The sequence below is a fragment of the Oryzias latipes genome, chromosome 6, assembly GCF_002234675.1.
Source record: "Oryzias latipes chromosome 6, ASM223467v1".
Classification (NCBI taxonomy): Eukaryota; Metazoa; Chordata; class Actinopteri; order Beloniformes; family Adrianichthyidae; genus Oryzias; species Oryzias latipes.
The window spans coordinates 13,142,147-13,160,077 of record NC_019864.2 but is presented as its reverse complement, the minus strand read 5'-3'; the positions used below and the strand labels follow the sequence as shown (position 1 = coordinate 13,160,077).

General features: G+C 38.3%; 1 protein-coding gene and 1 long non-coding RNA gene across 3 annotated transcripts in view; one reads left to right on the top strand and one right to left on the bottom strand.

Moving 5' to 3' along the window:
• Positions 1–1,123: 1,123 nt before the first annotated feature.
• LOC111947533 lies at positions 1,124–3,715 on the bottom strand. The gene is made up of 2 exons (XR_002873396.1): positions 3,619–3,715; positions 1,124–1,588 (listed from the first exon to the last, which is right to left on the bottom strand). It is a non-coding gene; the product is annotated as an uncharacterized LOC111947533 (long non-coding RNA).
• The window catches only part of cntn1 (contactin 1), a 73,460-nt gene continuing 59,239 nt past the window's right edge, over positions 3,711–17,931 (top strand). For both annotated transcript variants that reach the window (XM_011475924.3, XM_011475921.3), the window contains exon 1: positions 3,711–3,824. The gene's annotated coding sequence lies outside the window, so the exon portion shown is untranslated. The remainder of the gene's footprint in view (positions 3,825–17,931) is intronic.

Genomic DNA, 17,931 nt, shown 5'->3' with positions numbered 1-17,931 from the left:
TTTTTCTCTCAGTCGACAATATTTGTCTTCAGTTCGATGAAAACTGTTAAAAAGCCTTCGACATTCAATTTCACGGAAGTCGAATCACCTCGTCAGCCTGTCAATTAGTGATCATTGTCATCATATAAGCAGCTGCTTCCCTTTTCCTGTTGGCACCGCATCAGGTCCCTCTGTTATTTCCTTCTCATCCGTGGTTGTGCTTTTGAATAAACATAAGAGAGGAGTCTTTAATTGAAAGCATCTGTCACGAGGAGCCATCGATCTGCAGAAGTTTTTCTTAAAAAGTCTGCAGAGATCTTAATATCCTTGTGGAGCAGCCCAAACTGCATCTTTTCAAAAGAAAAGTACGGTGGACCTGAAGTGCAAATCACATCATGTCACTCTATGCAAAAACATTTAAAGGATGGTAACCACAATGAAAAAACCAAAACAAATGATAAATAAAACAACATTTTATTTTAGAAATCAAAACAAAATTTGACAAATCAAAATGGAAAACACATGTTATTTCCAGAAAAATGTTGCTATAAGAGGCATCGCTGATTGGATGATGATTGTCCACCATTTTAAAACTAAATTTCGCCCGAAGTGATACTGAATAGCATCACCCAATCTAAAATGTCCCATAGTGCAGATCTTTTCTGATTTAAGATTAAGATCAACTGTATTAATCCAGGGGAAATTCAAATTTCTTATTGTGTTTTGTTTTATAACATTACATTTTGTTTTCTGGGTAAATTTTCTGAATTTTTCTTTCTTTCTGTTTTGGCGGCCACACACAGCACCTTTAAAGTAAGCTTCCTGTGGATTCACAGGTGCAACTCTTCACTACAATGCCAAAAATATCAAATACAAGAACAAATATCATCTCACTCTATTTCTGGGATGTACAAAGTGAAGCGTTTGAGTTCCCATATGTAAATTTGACCTATTCAGATGCTCTGAGTGCATAATTGCTTGTGATTTTTCTCTGACATTTCCACATGACTGAATAAATACTCTGCAAACAAACACACATCCTCTTACTCCCACACACAGGTTCACAGCACATCTGTCAGGACCAGGCTGTTTGAAGCTGAATGTTAAGTTTTGAAAACTAAAAGAGGCTATTAAATTCTTCTTCTTTTTTTTTTTTTTTACTATTGTTCCTGTTGATCTTTGTTTTTCCCCCCAGAGGGTGCAACGATAAAATACTACATTTTTTGTTAGCACAACAAAATGTAGCGTAACATGAACCTCCTCTATCAATCCCTCTCCCCCCATAGTTATCAAGACACTACCATCATAACAGCCTTTCCTAACCCCTATAATGTCTCATGGCGTCACGGATGGGTGGGGGGTTATACATCAGAGGGGGGCCCCCACGAAGATTGCCAGGGCCAAATCACATTTTCTCCCTCCTTAATACCTCTCCTCCCTCCCTCGTCCCTGTCCCTCCTCCTGCTCCTCATGCCAGGCAGATACATGTCAGCTATCTATTCTTTCCTCCAGACAGCAGGGTGTTTGTCGTTCCTCTCATCCACCCCAGAGACGGAGCGCGGAGCTCTGTGCTTCAGCAGCAGGATGCATCTCTATTTGCTGTGCCGTGCTGCGAGAGAAACAAAAGTGTTTGAATGCATCTGAAGCTTAAATATCACACACACTAAACTGTACCCTTTTGGGAGTAGCAAATAAGTTTTTTTCTCAGTTACTAAATCCCTCCAGCTCTATGATTTTCTGTAGTGTCATGTTTTTTTTTTGTTTTTTTTTGGTACATCCCTCTTGACCAGGGATAAAGCTTTCATTTTCTTTTAACAGATTCTATCTGGAAGAAAGCATTTTTTGATGAATGTGGGGACGACAAAAGGTTGCATCTTCTTTCATATGCCCCCCCTCCACCCCCACCCCTTTTGCTCACAAAAAGAAGAAAAAAATCCAGTGAGACAGAATTTTTCAATTAATTCCACCTAGCTCTTTTTTTCCCAATATCTTGCATTATTTATAGGCTTTATACCACGGCTGATTATTGTTTGGCTATTTACACCCAAGATCTAAATCTTATCCCAGGAGACTGAGACACCCCCATGTTTGGACTGACACATGCACAAGATGTGGAAATTAGTTATGGTGGCCTTTGATATCTTGGTAATAAACAGACTCAATTGCTTGCCGGGCAGACATGCTTTTGGGGTTTAGCTGTTTCACCAACTCAAAGTAGGAGATTTTTCAAATCAAAAGACATCTCAGAACTACCTATCGTTTTGCCCATGAGCAAAATATACAGTATATTATGAAAAAAAAGTATAATAAAAAGATTCGGCTGCAGGAAACTGAGATGAATACAATATAATGATATAATTTACAATCATCAGCAGGGCATTTTTTAGGCATCGGTTGTTCCCTATGTTTCAGTCCCACTTCAATCATCTTCTGATCTATTTTAAAAATATTTATTTAATCATGATGGTGCCGTTTTAAGCCAAACTAAAATACACAATAACTGCGTTGTTTTCTAGGATGTAGTTTCTGCAGAGTGGTAGTCACTTATCAGAAATTGGCCTCTGAGTTGTGGGTGGGTCTGTTGGCATGGAGTAAGCCCACCCCCTTCCTGGCATTCATTTGTTTACTCATTTCCCTGCTAGCTTACAGCCCCTCACACCCCCAACCGATATTACCGGTGCAACAAAAATGGCGAGTAGTGTTAGAGCTTTCCAGCTGTACAGTTTTGGGCCAGATACCAGCTCAGACGAGGAAAAAGAAGATGTTCATGGATCTATTCATCTGCAAGTGAATGGATAAGAATGGAGTGAAGCAGGGAGCTTGAGACTTCCCGTGGTTGTTTCTAAGTCACACCTACAAGCTTTTTCTGATGACATTTTGGCATCCTGATTCACAACAATTTGAATAAAGAAATACTTAGAAATGCTATTTTTATCTTAATTTCCTTATTTTTTGTCCTCCATAATCAGAACAAAAACTACAAGAACACGTTATACACCAAAAAACACAAATTCCATTGGACTAGGTCTGTTAAACACTTGAAGAAAAGGACAGACGATAAATTACAAAACAGTTTGGAGACAAAGTTTTTGACAAGTGGATATTGTATTTAGCGTAGAAAAAGGATGCATTAAAAGTACCTAAAAAACAAAATGATGGAAATTATGGAAAACAAAATCTGCAATGCTGCAACTTTTTGTTCATTTTCTACAGCTATTTTCATCTTTTGCTGTTATGACAACACTTTTAATACTATGCTATGAACAGTTTCTTCATTCAGCTTGTAGATGTTGAAGGCAAAGCAGTCAGGGGCCAGGAATTACCCTCCACATGTGGAGAATTCCCTTTTTAATAAAACTAAAGCCAAACGCAGAGCTGTCTCATGATCACAGTAAAATTTCTGCAAGGATTATTTAGACATGCACTTTGCACATACTGTTATTTGCATTTAAATGTCAAATGTGGCTTTTTGCATGCATAATGAAGTCCTATAAAACAGCAAAGCAGATTATTTTGCAGAAATCCAGGAGGATTGGTAGAGAAGCAACGACTTAAACAAACATAAAAGTCCAAATCAGCAGTTGACTTATGATAACGGAACACATTTTGAGAAATAGAAGTATAGTGGGAGCCACTTACTCAGCATTCTGCAGGTCTAGCGCCCCCTTGAGTCAACCTCCATAACCCCTCAGCCAATCCACGGGGATGGGAGCGCGGCTCCGTCAGCTTCCTTCCCTGCTCTTGAGCGCCCAGAGATGCGGTGCTGAGCAGGTGTGAGCGTCGTGGAAAAGACACGGGGAGCATCCGCCATCGGCACGCACCGGCACACCTGACCGCTGCGAGAGGTAAGGACGAAAGCAGGAGCGGGCGCAGAGACACCAGACTGTTTTCTTTTTTCCTCCTCCAGGACCAGGGCTCTGTATTTTTGACAGGCGGGGAGAGGAGGGGGGGATCAGTGTTGTTTACAACCGGCTGTGCGGGATGCGGGGCCGGGATGGAGTTTCCGCAATGCAGGACTGTGGAGGATTTGTGCTGGAAGGGAAATACATTTGTGCGTTTTGCTCCACAAAATGCGGGGAGGTTGTGCAACATCTCCGATGCAGGGATGCGCGCCTCAGACACTTCCCTCCTGCTGCTCAAATACGCAATCACACATGTCATATTTTTCATATTCCTAATACATTTTGAAGTTTAGGATAATAGTGGTTGAATGAAAACTCAGCAAAGGCCACTGCCTTGAGAGAGGCGCACGAAAAGTGCCGTCTGCTTTACAGCCGAGATATCTGGACTGAAGAGGCGCCGTAAATATTTTAATCCATTGAGGGACTGAAGCACATGTTCCTGTGCTGGAACCTCAACTGTTGGAGGCAGACGGTGCCAGCTTGTCTTGATCAGTATTGAAGGAAAAGGTGGATGTTTGCGTTCCTGGCGGGGTGTGAGGTGCAGGGGAGGTGCTGCCATGGGCGCGTCCTGACTGTCTTTAAGGGAAAAATCTATTTCATTCATTCAGTTTTACTTTTACAGATTTCATTTTGCAAAAGAATGTGTGAAAAGATATTTTTTCTAGGATTTTAGGCAGGACTAGTAATTAGTTGTTCATTTTAATTGCAAACATGTTATATTTGTGTCAAATGTTCACATTTATGTAGAAAAAAAGACACGTTTCAACAATTTAGATGATTAAAAGTTAAACTCGAAAAGTTTGAAATAATAATTATCTCAAATTTTCATGAAATGCTTTGAACCTAAATCAACTTGTAACAGTCATGATTTGAAAAGGTCAGATCAAACAAATGCCAAAGCTTTTTGGACACTCACTTCAGAAACATTTTCCCAACTTGCATTGCTTCCTTAGCTTTACAGCACTTTAAGTTTGTTATTGATTGCTTAAAAGGTAAAAGGAGAGATTGATGAGGCGCAAACCACTCTCACTGTTGACTGTTAGGTGGATTTTGACACACATCTGCACTCCAATCAGAGGCACAGCAGGTGAAAATGAATGTATAAGTGATGTTTGCAGCACAGAATATGCCATTTGGCCTCATTATGTTGACAGCATTCAACCCCTTAAAACTCCATTTCCCTATTTATACTCGTTTATTTTTCATGTTAAGCTATTTTTCGCTTTTGTTTACTTGAAGTCCTGATTTTAGGGAATGTTTGTTTTTAGGAGCAAGAAAACCCTTAGAAGGATGTCTAATGTACAACCTAGCATGATGAAAAATGTTACATTTTCTATCTGTAGACAGGAGTGACATTGAAGTAGTAATAAAATAAAAGTACAATCAGCAATAAGCAGAATCCCCTAAAAACACAACAGTAACATTTAAAAACATTTATGCTTTCTGTGAAAATGTCAGATAAACATAGAAACCACCATTGAGATGATTTTTCTAAACCATTTTGTCCTGATTTTCAGCGGTAGCCCAGCTGTGACACTGTTTGCCTTTTGAGCACTGAATGAATCAAACTTGTAATTTGGCACAAACTGTCGAGGGGATTTCTTTAGGCACGTGCCACACAAAGTGTTGTATAAATCTTGTAAGCCTGACATCTGCAAATGCATTTTGTGGCCTGTGTGCCCCATGAGGTCAGCCCCTCTCCTTCATGCTAAGTGACTTGAAGTTACTGTGTTTGAAAAAAAAAACATGCTACTATCTGCAAAGCCCTCATGCTCCTTGGTAAAGAATTTTAGATTTTTAACTAAATCAATCTTCAGGCGCAGGATAAAAATGCAAGATGAAACCTTTTTACATAAAGTTCGGTATCAGCTGTTCTAGACCAACTGCGATTAAAATTGTGTTTTTAATGTTTTTAACAAATGTTTGTGTCATTTTTCTCATGATGAAGGACATATATGAAGGAAATTACATTGTGTTTCTTAGTATTTCTTTATTCAAATCATTGTGAATATCAAAAAAATGATTGGAGTGGGACTTCCACAAATTCCCCTTTTGTTTGTTGCAGCAGCTTTAACCTCAATCGGACTTTAGCTAAAATCTAACCCAAAGGAAGATTGAAAGATTTTTGGCTCCTAATCTAGTTTGTTCTTCTAGCTACAGCTGCAAAAGCAACGAGAACTGGACTTTTGCCACCCAAGATAACAAAAATTACAGCAAAGTGCTTGTAGGAGATTAGATTTATTTACAGATATCCTTGTAATAGGTAAATAATTCTCAGACATCGATTGTAACGCTAGCCTGCCAAAGCAGCTCAGATTAAATTAACAGTTGCATCTGGCAGCAGCGACGCAACTTTGCCAGTTTGTCTCCCTGTCATGTCGAATCTTAATGGGAGCACAACCTGTAAATGGGCTCCCTTTATTAGGGGAAAGTCGCTAAGCCAGCCAATAGCAGATGAAGAAGCACAAGTCATTATTGCAGCAGCACTTCATTGTCTGAGAAAAGGCCTCTCTGTGTCCCGCTGGCAAAAAAAAGCAGTGCCCCGGCGTTGATGCTTCAACTAGATTGCTCAGCAATTTACGCCCTACCAATCAATAGTGAGATGCACTTATGGTACGACGGAGAACCGGAACGTCCACGGAGACAACCCTCTCCTCTGTTCAAGCCTGAAGTAGAAACAAATACAGTCCTTGTGTGCCATCAATGGCTTTCTGGAACACTGTCTTCAGTGAGCGGACACCCCCCCATGTGCGCTGATACCTGGACTCTACAAGCTCCATTGCCCATCACCTGTTGATTTTTTTTTTCTTTTACTAAAATATGCTTTTTAAAGTTCATTTATAAAAACACTTTAAAGGCAGATACATTAGTTTTAATTTTCTGTCTCTTTAACAAATACATCCAGCTAATGCATTACAGCACTAAGATGTTCATCTTGCTGCATCTGTGGCTGTGGAAGGATGATTACTCTTGGTCTGATGCTCTATTTCTGGTGTGGTGATGGCTCATGCTGATTGAATGGTCTCAACAAATAGCTACTCACATTTCAGAAAGCCCTAAAGCTTTGATGCTGTGCAACCTGGATTGTTTTACCTCTGCTTTGTCTGAATCCAAATGTTAGTTGTCTACGAGATGAGCTGCAGTCTGCAGGAATGCAGCTCAAAGATAAAAATACATTTACTTGAACTTCTGGATTTATGTCTATTTATAGTCTGAGAGTAGGATTTAAAAAAACAAAACAGTTATCAAGAAGTAGTTTGGTTGTAGAAGACATCCAATGACATCTAGATAAGGGTACTTTTTATCCTGTATTCTATCTTTGCTAGATTTTAGCAGTGTGTTTTTGCTAAATGCCCTCAGTGACTCATGACATTTGCCCAGCTTGATCAGCTGCCAAAATGATTCCCCATCCAAGATGAGATTGCTCAGTTTCCATTAAGATGAACTATATGGGATGTTCAGCTATCAAACATGTAATTGCATCAGTTTTATCCTGCAAATCAAGGGATCAAACTGTCAAACCGATCACTTTTGGTATGTGATTCCATGAGGTGATGTGAGGATTGTGCCCTTGGATTAGGTTTTGTCTGATTTATTTCCTTGGTTCTTGGAATGTTCTGTTTTCAAGTTTATCCCCTGTCAGTCACACTATAGGCTGATGGTCATCCACAGCTGTTTTTAATTAAGTTAGCTACCCTTGATGTATTCAAGTGTCTAGGTTTTGGTAGTTCATAGTCAGGTGATGCTCTGCTTTGTCACCTTTTTCTCTTTTAGTGTAACTCATTTTCTAGTTTAGTTATTAAATGTTTAGGTTTCTGTCATCAAGCCTGGTTTCCTGCATTTTTGATTCCACACCGCTAGTTCCAGACAGGTGAGGCAAGGTTTTTAGGGTGAGTGGGTGTGTAGTATAAAATAGGACAATCTGTATTAAAAAAGACAAATTTTGAAATTGTGTCAAAAATAGAAGTGTTAGAATTTAAACAGAATTTATTGTTTAAAGATCCATCTCTGAGGAAATTTGTGTTTTTAACATGTTCTTGTGGCATTTTTCTCATTATGGAGGATATATGCAAAGAAATTTAAGCTTCTTATTGCATTTTTGAGTATTTCCTTATTCAAATTGTTGTTAATTTAGGAGCAAACACAAACATGCAATTGGAAAAGGGCTTGTAGGTGTGACATGCAAGTTCCTATGGTAAGACACAAGCTTCCCTGCTCTGCTCTATTCTGATGCATTCACTTGTAGACGATTAGATCCATGTACGTCTGTTTTCCTTGTCTGAGTTGGCATCTGGCTTTGCTAGATGGCTCCAATATTGCTTGCTATTTTTGCTGCACCGGTAATGTTAGGTTGGGGATATGAGAAGCTTTAAGCTAACATGTAGAACATGTACACAGATGGGTGATGAGAAGGGGGCGGGATTACTCCATACCAACAGACCCAGAGGTGAATTTCTTATGAACTACTTCAACTCTGCAGAAACTATGTCCTAAAAAACAACACAGGTTTTTTGATTTTTAGCTAAAAGCAGCAAAATCATAATTAAAAGACCACGGAATGCTTTTCAAATAGATCAAAGGACGATCAGAGTGGGACTTTTACTGCATGCTTATTAATATTATCTATTCTGAGAAGCTAAACTAATGATTATGATTTGGAGTTTTAGACTCCTGAAAGCAAACGGCAATCAGACTTGCAAAATAAACATTACAACACACAAACATCAGAGACAAAATAGTATTTACCCCTATAAGCTCAAACAGCAACTTTAAAAAAATAAAGTGTTAATTTAAACGAGAAATAAAATTAATCGATAATATGTCTTGTATTCAGAAGTAATTGTTACAACAGCAGGAAGGCGAAGACTGGGCTACAATGATTCAAGTGAAATGCTAAATGCTAAATATAATACCCCCCCCCCACACACACACACACACAAACCTGGAAAAAAAAAAAAAAAATTCACCAGATGGGTATGAATATGGTATTATCTATGTAGAAATGTAAAACCTGAACTTAACTGCAATTAAAAACTTCTAAGCTCTGAGCTGTGGGTTAAACACAGGGTAAAGACAAAAAAAAACTGTCCGAAACCAGAAAACTGTTTCTTAACTGGACTGATGGTGAATCAATTACATCAAATCAGCTGAACTGATGACTGAAATCTAAAGTGAAACAGGGAACCCAGAAAACGGAAAATATTTAGAAATAAAAAAACAAAACCATATAATAAATAAAATAAATGAAAAAATGTCTTTGGTTCAATGTTTCTTATATTAATTTTCAAATGGTGTTTTTCAGCCCCTTTGTATTTGACAGACATTAGATAGGTAATTAGGTCGCACTGAAAAGCTTGAATATCTTATCTCCAGTGTTTCTCTCAGGTTTCTGATAGATATTTTTAGTCTTTACAATCAAAGTTAATCTTTTGGGATTTGCCGACTCATTTAGACAGATTTAACATTCAGTCACATTTGTTTGAACGGCATTAGCCATGTAGCAAATTGATCACATTTATAGTATTGTTAAATCAGGAGATTCTCATCTGGTTTGAAGTGTATTCATTAATCTATAATGTGTTTTATTATTAGTAATCAAATAAAAGAAAAGAGAGGTTTCAGTTTTATTCAGCATTTGCTTTGTATTTAAAATACAAGATGGAAAATGTAAAATACTAGCAGTAACATTTATTTTGGTGCATCATTTTGCAGCCTCTTGATAGTATTGTGTGCTAAGTTGACATTTTTGTAAATGGTGTCAGAAAACTTCTTGTACAGTTGTTTACTGTGTCAATAGGCAGAGGGATTGTTGTAAGTACACCGACTTCTTTGGTGGAAACTGCGAGCCTTCTGTCTCTCTACTCTCTGAGGTGGAGAAACATTGTTTACAGGAGCTGCAGAGAAGCAGAGCACACAACCAACATTTAGAATCTGTTAGAAATGTCTTTTAGTGGCATGCACTTAAAAAAATCAATAAATTGCTTCTGGAGTACTCACTGTGATATTTAACTTTTTTTTTATCGTGGTTGTAATGTGAACTGCTAGGTTGCCATTGCCAGATTAAAACTCAGAACTTTTTCTAGGCATCACAAATTTTAAAACCAAAAGCATTACAAGAAGACCAAAGTTGTTTTTTTCTGACTTTATAAAGAGTTGATAGAAAAATAAAGACTAATAATAACATTATCCACCAGTTAAATAGCTTTAAATACTAAACCCGAATAACATTTTTATTTGCAAGTATTAATTGTGAATCTTGACTTCCTAAAGTGATACTTTTTCAGGCTTTTTGAATTTTATATTCTCAACCCTATTGGTAGTCACCACTGGTGGTTAGGCACTGGTTCAAATCCCTGTTGGATCTTTTCAGCGTGGAGTTTGCATGTCTGGCTTTTCTCCAGGAACTTTGGTTTCCTCCCACAGTCCAAAAACTTGCTTCATAGGTTAATTAGTGACTCTAATTCACTCTTAGGTGTGAATGTGAGTGTGTTTTGGTTGTGTTGCTCTGTGTGGCCCTCCAATGTACTGGCAAACTGTCCAGGGTCTACAACCTCAGTACCTGTGGATAGGCTCCAGCAACCTCATAACCCCAAACAGGAAGCAGCAGGTTTATGAGATAGATGAATTGTTAACCCTAATTATAAACCAAATAATACATATTTCACTTGAACTCTTATGCTGCTACCTTTTTACTTCAGGAAAACAAACAAACAAACAGACAAACATAAAGATGGAGGAATTTGGAAGAATTTATCCAATTTGACAAGAAGAGATCTTCCTCAGAGTTAATGAGAGCCTGTTTCCATGGTGCCTAGAGTGTTTTAGAAAATAAAATAGTAGTTCTACACATAGTTTATGCCCGTAATTACTTTGATGCAGTCAGCTTTGTTAGTATTCATACTCAACAGCTGGGTTTCAATTTTAGCATTACAGCTTTGATTTCTCTTCTTCTAAGCTCTGGTAAGTAAAAAAAAAAACTGTCAATTGTTTTTGATTGCATAAGAAATGTGTGGAAAGTGTGGTTAAAAAAACAAAATTGAGAAGCAATGGTTTTTAATGAACGGTGTTAAAATGTGTAAACATGTCACATTGCTTTGCAAAACAGCAATTTTTTAATGGGAAAATCAACATCATTAGTCTTTTTTGTAGAATGAAAACAATATTATGCACTTTGTTCAATGTTTGCACAATTGAATTCAACATAAAACTGTTGTAATGTTTGAATAATTCTAAAGAAGAAACGTACAAGATAAATTTGCTTGTCAAGTTTTTTCACCCCCAGATGCATGGTGGGAACTAGTTTTTACACCTTTCTTGGTTTCTCCAAAGGGAGAGTTTTAAGAAGTTTCTAGTAGATAACACTCTCGAAGAGTGATATTCTAACTTCATAAGAAATTTCCTACATTAAAAAGTTACTTTTTTCTTAATAGTATGATGCTTGTCTTCCAGAGAAGGGATGGTAAAATACAGGGAAAGGTTAAAGTCTAAAAAGCTCTTGGGAAGCCTGATTATACTTTTAGAGGCGTCCTGTTTTCCCTTACTTTGGACAGCTGAATAGCTAAATTGTTCATGGATCAATAGTTTAGCTTCTTATTGGCTCCACACAGTAAGCAAAGTGCATTTAAACCATAGAAATCCCATTATTCTTGGCAGAGATAGGAAGCACTCCTCTAATGTGCTGTTCCCATGTCCATCAGTCTTTCTGTTTGTTTACCTACAGAGCAGTTTGAAATGTTCTGTGACGTTATCATCTGGATTTCAAGCGGCTGGATAGCTCATTTGACTGGGTGTAGCACTGTCATGCAGGATTTCCAGAGTGTGCAATGAGCTAAAAATCCAGTGTGGTTTCTTGGGCCAGACACTTCACACTGCTGCCTATCTGGGTGTCCCTGTGCCTTGAAAATTCAGGGTTGTGTCAAGAAGGGTCTCTGGTGTAAAAAATCTCTGGCAAACCACATGTGCGAATCAGTAAAAGCTGATTCCCTGTGGAAACCTCCAATGGGATATGCCAAAAGGTTGGAAAAAAAAAAGTTATCATCTGGAATTGCCGTCTGTGGTGCAGAGTTAGGACCGTCAACCCCTGATCGAATGAGCACAGGATCGGTTTCTGCCCTGCCCGCTGATTTGTTGAAGTGTACTTGGGAAAAAGACTGTTTTAGTTATTGGTAATAAGGTGGTTATAGGTAGTGTTAGGCAACAGAGCCACCATTATTGTGGGAATCTGTTTGTATGTGGGTGAATGGGACTGTGACTGTAGAAAAGTGCTATATAAGTGTACGACAATTGATATAAAAAAAATGTTTTCTTTGACCAAAAATTTTGATTAAAAAACTCACGATTGTCTAATGAGACCTTCACTAATAGAAATATTGGAAAATTATAAAGTTGTTTGAACCTTCTATTTAAAGTTTGAAGCAAACCTGATAATTTTAACCACTGCAGTTCCTTGAATGACCACTTGAGACTGGTGTCAAATGGGAGATTTTTCCCATCAAATATCATATTTAAAATACCAAGAACAAAGGTCAATTTAAATTTAATAACACTTATGTACAGCTTGTTGTCAAAATCTTGTTTTTTTATTTTTTTATTCATGACAACTATAGGGAATGGATGATATTTTTCTAACTCCTGTTTTTTTTATATTCTAGCTAACAATTGTATATTGGGGACATGGTTTGATCTCAGCAGACCTCTAGCTAGACTTCACCCTGCATAATCGCCCTAATTTTGTCCAAATGACCATCTTTAGGTCTAAATTCAGCTCTTTGGGTTTTGTTTTAGTCATTCAGAATCATACGGTGACATCAGAGTTTATGGGTCCAGTGTACATGTGTTTGCTAAGCTAGTATGATGGTATTATAAAACTGCTCTCTGTTCAGAGCATTTGTTTCCAGCCCACCCCTTTGAATATAACAAGACAGGGAATGAAAGAGGTTCAAGAGTAGGAAGTTAAGGAGCAGGGGAAACCAAAAAAGGAACATTTTTGGAGCCTTCTCTTCATTCCCTACATCAGTGTAACCACTAATAAAGGCTGGTTGCTGTCTGGGAGATGCAGGCCACTGCTGGCCCCTCAAGGCTTGTCTTCTGCATTGCCGGTAAACTGGAGCACTAGTGCTCCTGGATCTTCGTCCACATCTTTACATGAAGGAACCATTGATGGTGGGGAGCATTAGCATTCAGCGTCGATGAGCACGACAAGCGAATAGGTTTCCCATTTCACACCAGCGACCTGTTCTTACTGGACCCCCTGAAAAGGTCTAAATTCAGCTCTCTTGTTGAATTACTAATGAGTAAAAAAAAAAGGAAAAAAGGAGGTCAGAGAGTGCTTAATGTAGCCCTGAGCGGTCCAAAGAGTACACTCTCTACAAAGGCTTTCTATACGATTAGAGCAACACACTCTAGCTGGTGGGCTTTTGGCATACACAAAGTAACAATCAACAAGTACCCTTTTCCCCCCTAAATGCCACTAGAACAATACATTTAGGTAAACTTATTTTAAATGTCCCTTTTTCTGTTGACATTCAGATCCAGAATACTTAAAGTTTGGTAAGCAGGTGGGCCCTGTGCAAAGGTTTGCTCTAATTGTTATTCCCTGTTCTTGCCTGGGCTGAAAACAGCATGAGCGTCTGTTGCAATCTGCTAATTCATGGTCAGGTTTATTCAGAAACACTAAATGCCCTAAAGCAGAAGCTAATTCCACTCCATGAAAAATTACATTTCCCAGCTTCCTGTTCAGCTTTTATGTTTTCTTGTTGCGGGTTAGATTACCGTACTGTTTCAGTGAATCAATCAAACACATGGAGAGAAGTAGGAGTTTTAAAAGTCAGGATGCATTCTGTATAGCACTGCTAAAGAATCCATATCATGGTGTTAGAAGGCAGTGTGACCTAACAGCTTTACAGCTACTGTCTTTTTTGCCTTGGTTCAACTGGTTAATTGCCTTATTATTCAGAGGTGTAATCTACTGTCAGCGGTTAGGGAAAAAAAACAACAACAACAACAATATTCTCATACAAGAAAACAACTGGACATCAACCTTATCATTTCCAATCTGGATTATTTACCTTATCTGCTTCTGTTATTGCACATTGGCCATTTGCAATAGTTATAAAGTGCTAAAACTGGATTTGACATATGGAGGACTGCATTAGACAGTAACGTTTGGTTCCGTTTATTGCTTCGAACAGCTTTTTAAATGTTTAATGAACAAGGGTGAAATGCCTTGTGGCCGCATTTCCATCCAGGAAAACAAAACTGCTGCCTTGATTAAATACAATCTGAGAATGCAAAAGAGGTCTACATGAAGTTTGAAAATGAAATGAAGTTTTATCCTACAAAAAGGGTGATATGAAAACAACTTTAAAAAACATTTAATTTCAGAATTTTTACAACCCAAAACAGTATATTTCATTCAAATAACTAAAAAAAATCACAATAGACCGCTTTTAACCTTTTAAGTATTGTTCAATAATGTAACGAATACGCTGTCAAGATTGAAAGAGGCACAAGGATTTGTTATGCTACGATCTTGTCTGAGAAAAAAAAAATATTTCCGACTTGCTGAGGAAATACAAGCCAGAAATGTTTAGGACTGTTCATTTATAGCTTAGGAAGGCTGAATGATGAACTCCTTCCATGGCGCACGTGTGGTCTTTGTGCTGAAATGTGTGATTTTCTGGCTGGTGTCGTGTGTTGGATTATTCATGGAGCAGGTGTGGTGGGATAGAGTGCAGGAAAGGGCACCCAGAGGTGAAAAAGGCAGGGAAAAAGAGTGCTAAAATCTTTTTCTCTGCTCCCGTCATGCCACTGTCTTCCTATAATGCTCTGACTGTTATCTGCAACACACAGCTCCAGTCATGCGACGCACACAACCATCAGTGTGTGTGTGACAGGCAGAGCAGGGGGAATCGTGTCACTGTAAGACAAGCACACTCACACCCCACTGTACATTCATTAATTCTGATCCTTACCAATGAAAAAAGAAAGGACTAGTTTATACTTCAGGACACGTTCCTTAGAATGGAACACAGTAAATTATTGTAAAATCCTACACTTCGAGTGGCAAGGAGAAAAAAAAAACATCAGAAGAGCTTTGATGATTCTTCATATTTACATGTTCAGGAAAACGTAGAAGTTGTTAAAAGGAAATGCAATGGCTACTTCCTGTGTATGTAAACTGTCATTTGTGATTAAAGTAAGGAAAAAGCAACAAGCACTTCAGTTGGAAACAAGTGAAAGCACAATTAGTGACTCAGTTCACAAATTTTGTGATTCTCTACTTAATGAGTAGAAACAGAGTTTTCAAAAGTCCATTGATTCTTAAAGTTATTTTGAAAAGGTTATACGGTTCATCATGATTATATATTTATGTTTTTTGTCAGATACAACCAGTGATGAAATAGTCCAGCTGCTAAAATAGAATAAAAATGAGAGCTGTGTTGGTATAAGTGGCACCAAGCCAAGTGCATTTCCAGTGCAGTTGAATCTTCTTTCAGTTGATCTCTTGTTTCTTCCTTATTTTGTGATGTTCATAAACAGGCTGTGAAAGCACAGTTAATGAGAGAAGAGTGTAAATCTTCAAAACAAGGATGCCCTGGAATATTCTGTTGTGGCTTAGCTCCACGTGATTTACTGCCCCAAAGTCATGACATGTTACAGTGTTGTGTATTTTAAACATTTCAAATAAACATACAGTCACAAGAACAGTCCATTTCAACAGACCAGCAATTTTAATGTTGGATAACAGAACAATATGGATAAATTATAGTGATTTAAGCACAGTTAATTGATAAGATTGGTTTGACAGTTAGTGTACAATTATGTGTTGATGTGGTTAAATGAAGAGAAAAAGGCAAGCTTAAATGGAACAGCCTCTTAACAATGTAGCTGTGTTGGTGGTTTGGGTCTTAACAGCTCTAGGATTGCATTTCAACAGCTATAGAACAGTTGGGAGATTATTTCTTTAAAAAAAGTGGATAATCTTGTGATTTGAACGTCAAAAAAGCACATATCCATCTGCACTGTTGATAAAGTAAAGCATTAGTCACAATGGCCCTAACAGTAAGCTACTGTAGATACGAGCTTTCTTCAGGTGAAAGTTGGCAAACCTGTATGGGACACGCAAGTGGCCCACAAAAAACAACAAAGCTGTTGATCGCTCAGCAAGCCAGTGGAGCGGATATTTTCATGCATATTTTTCTATTGGCATGCTGTGGGTGACAAGTTGTAGTGAACACTTATACAACATGCAAAGATGACCAAGTCTTGAAGATGAGTCATGGTATCTGCACTTAAAATCTGTATGGGGGCTGCAGGTTATTGGGTTTTTTGGAGGATCGTGGTAGAAGATAAGATGCAGCAGCTACTGCCTACAACCCTCTACAACCCGAAAGCCCACTGCCCGTGCATGGGTCAACCCTTGTAGAGGTGTATGTGACTCTACCTTAAATTAATGTCAGTTTCAAATGTGAGTTTGAAGTTTTTGGCTCAGGTTTGATAACTTGGCGTATTTATCCGGTTGCTTTGACTAAAAGTCCTTCTGTTCCTGCGCTTCTCTGCGTGGACACCTGCTTTGTGTTGTGAGCGGTGGTCACACAGTGTGACTTGTCCAGGAGGAACCAGATGACTCAGGTCTTTGCCCAGACTGCTCTCATTGTCAAGCGGCTCACATGCTGCTGTCCTGTGGGCTGTCTGACGTAGGCCATGTGCTTAGCATTGATCACAAGTGACTGGGGCTGGTAAACATAGATACTCCATTCCCGATGACAGCCTTTCAAAACATGATGCTGAAGCAGAACGTTCCATGGGGGTTCTTATAAAGTCCAACAAATTACACCAAAATTTGTATATTACACATTTCTTTTAAGGAAGTCCTACAAAAAATACCAAATAAAAGAAGAATTTGATTTCATGCAAAAATGATCCCATATAGAAAGACTGTGGAGCCTGCAGGGACACAAACAGTGGGCTTCCTGATGGTATGCATGAATATGCATGTGCTCCTTTAAAGAACTGGCGTAGACTAATACAGTATGGCAGTCAATTGATCCACAAAGCATGGCTTTGTCTTGTCTCTTTTTATCCATGTAGGAGGTGTCTGTTTGAACCACACAGCCCTAAAGCGCCACTGGAGAAACTTTAGAGAAAAATCCTTTTCATTGTCATGACACAAACAGTCATCCATAGCATGGGATGAATTTTTACAGACACTGCCTAATGACTTATTTATCAGAAGGGGGCATGGAGAGTTTGCTTTCCAAATCCAACTTTCAATTATCCCAATTCATGTGGGATTTGTGGAGTCTGGGTTGGTTTAATGAACCAATTAGTTATAAGTTACTAAAAATAAACAACTCGGCATGGTTCATATGCTTTTTAGAGCTTTTGCAAAATCTGCTTTCACTAATCTTTTTTGAATTGCAGATCAGATGTGCCGACATTGCCGATCAGACAGAAAGGCAAAGGACTTGTTCATTTCAGGGGAAGGAATGGGATCTGTCTGCCTCTTATGTGCAGAGGCCAAAAAATAAATAAATATATATATATATATATATATATATATGGAGTAATGAAGTAAAGACATCCTTGCAGTGCTGGGTGCTGGGAATTTTGTAGTTTTGCCCCTGGCGAAAGAGGATGGTGCTGCACAAAAGCAACAGCAGCAGTCAAAGCAGCAACTGAAAGAAACATTTCGATCTGTTCAAGTGTAAATATTTAAACACCCTTCATTCTCTCAACTGTGTTTAATCTGACTCCAAAGTTTGAAAAAATACGATCAAAGCCTCCCCCTACAAGGACTTCTTCAAAAAAAACAAGAAAACAACACTTTCCAGTGATGGATTACTTTCAAATAATCAATATTTGCTTTCATGACAGAAGCTGAAAAACACCCTTCTGTTTCCCATTTGGTCCAATGCGCTACCACATCTGTTAGAACATGAAGCTAAAAGAACACAGGGGAAAAAGTGCTAGATTTTGTCATCAATGCTAGAAAGTTGATTTTAAAAAATGCAGTTGTCTTTTTTATTCGACAAATTATTAACCCTGG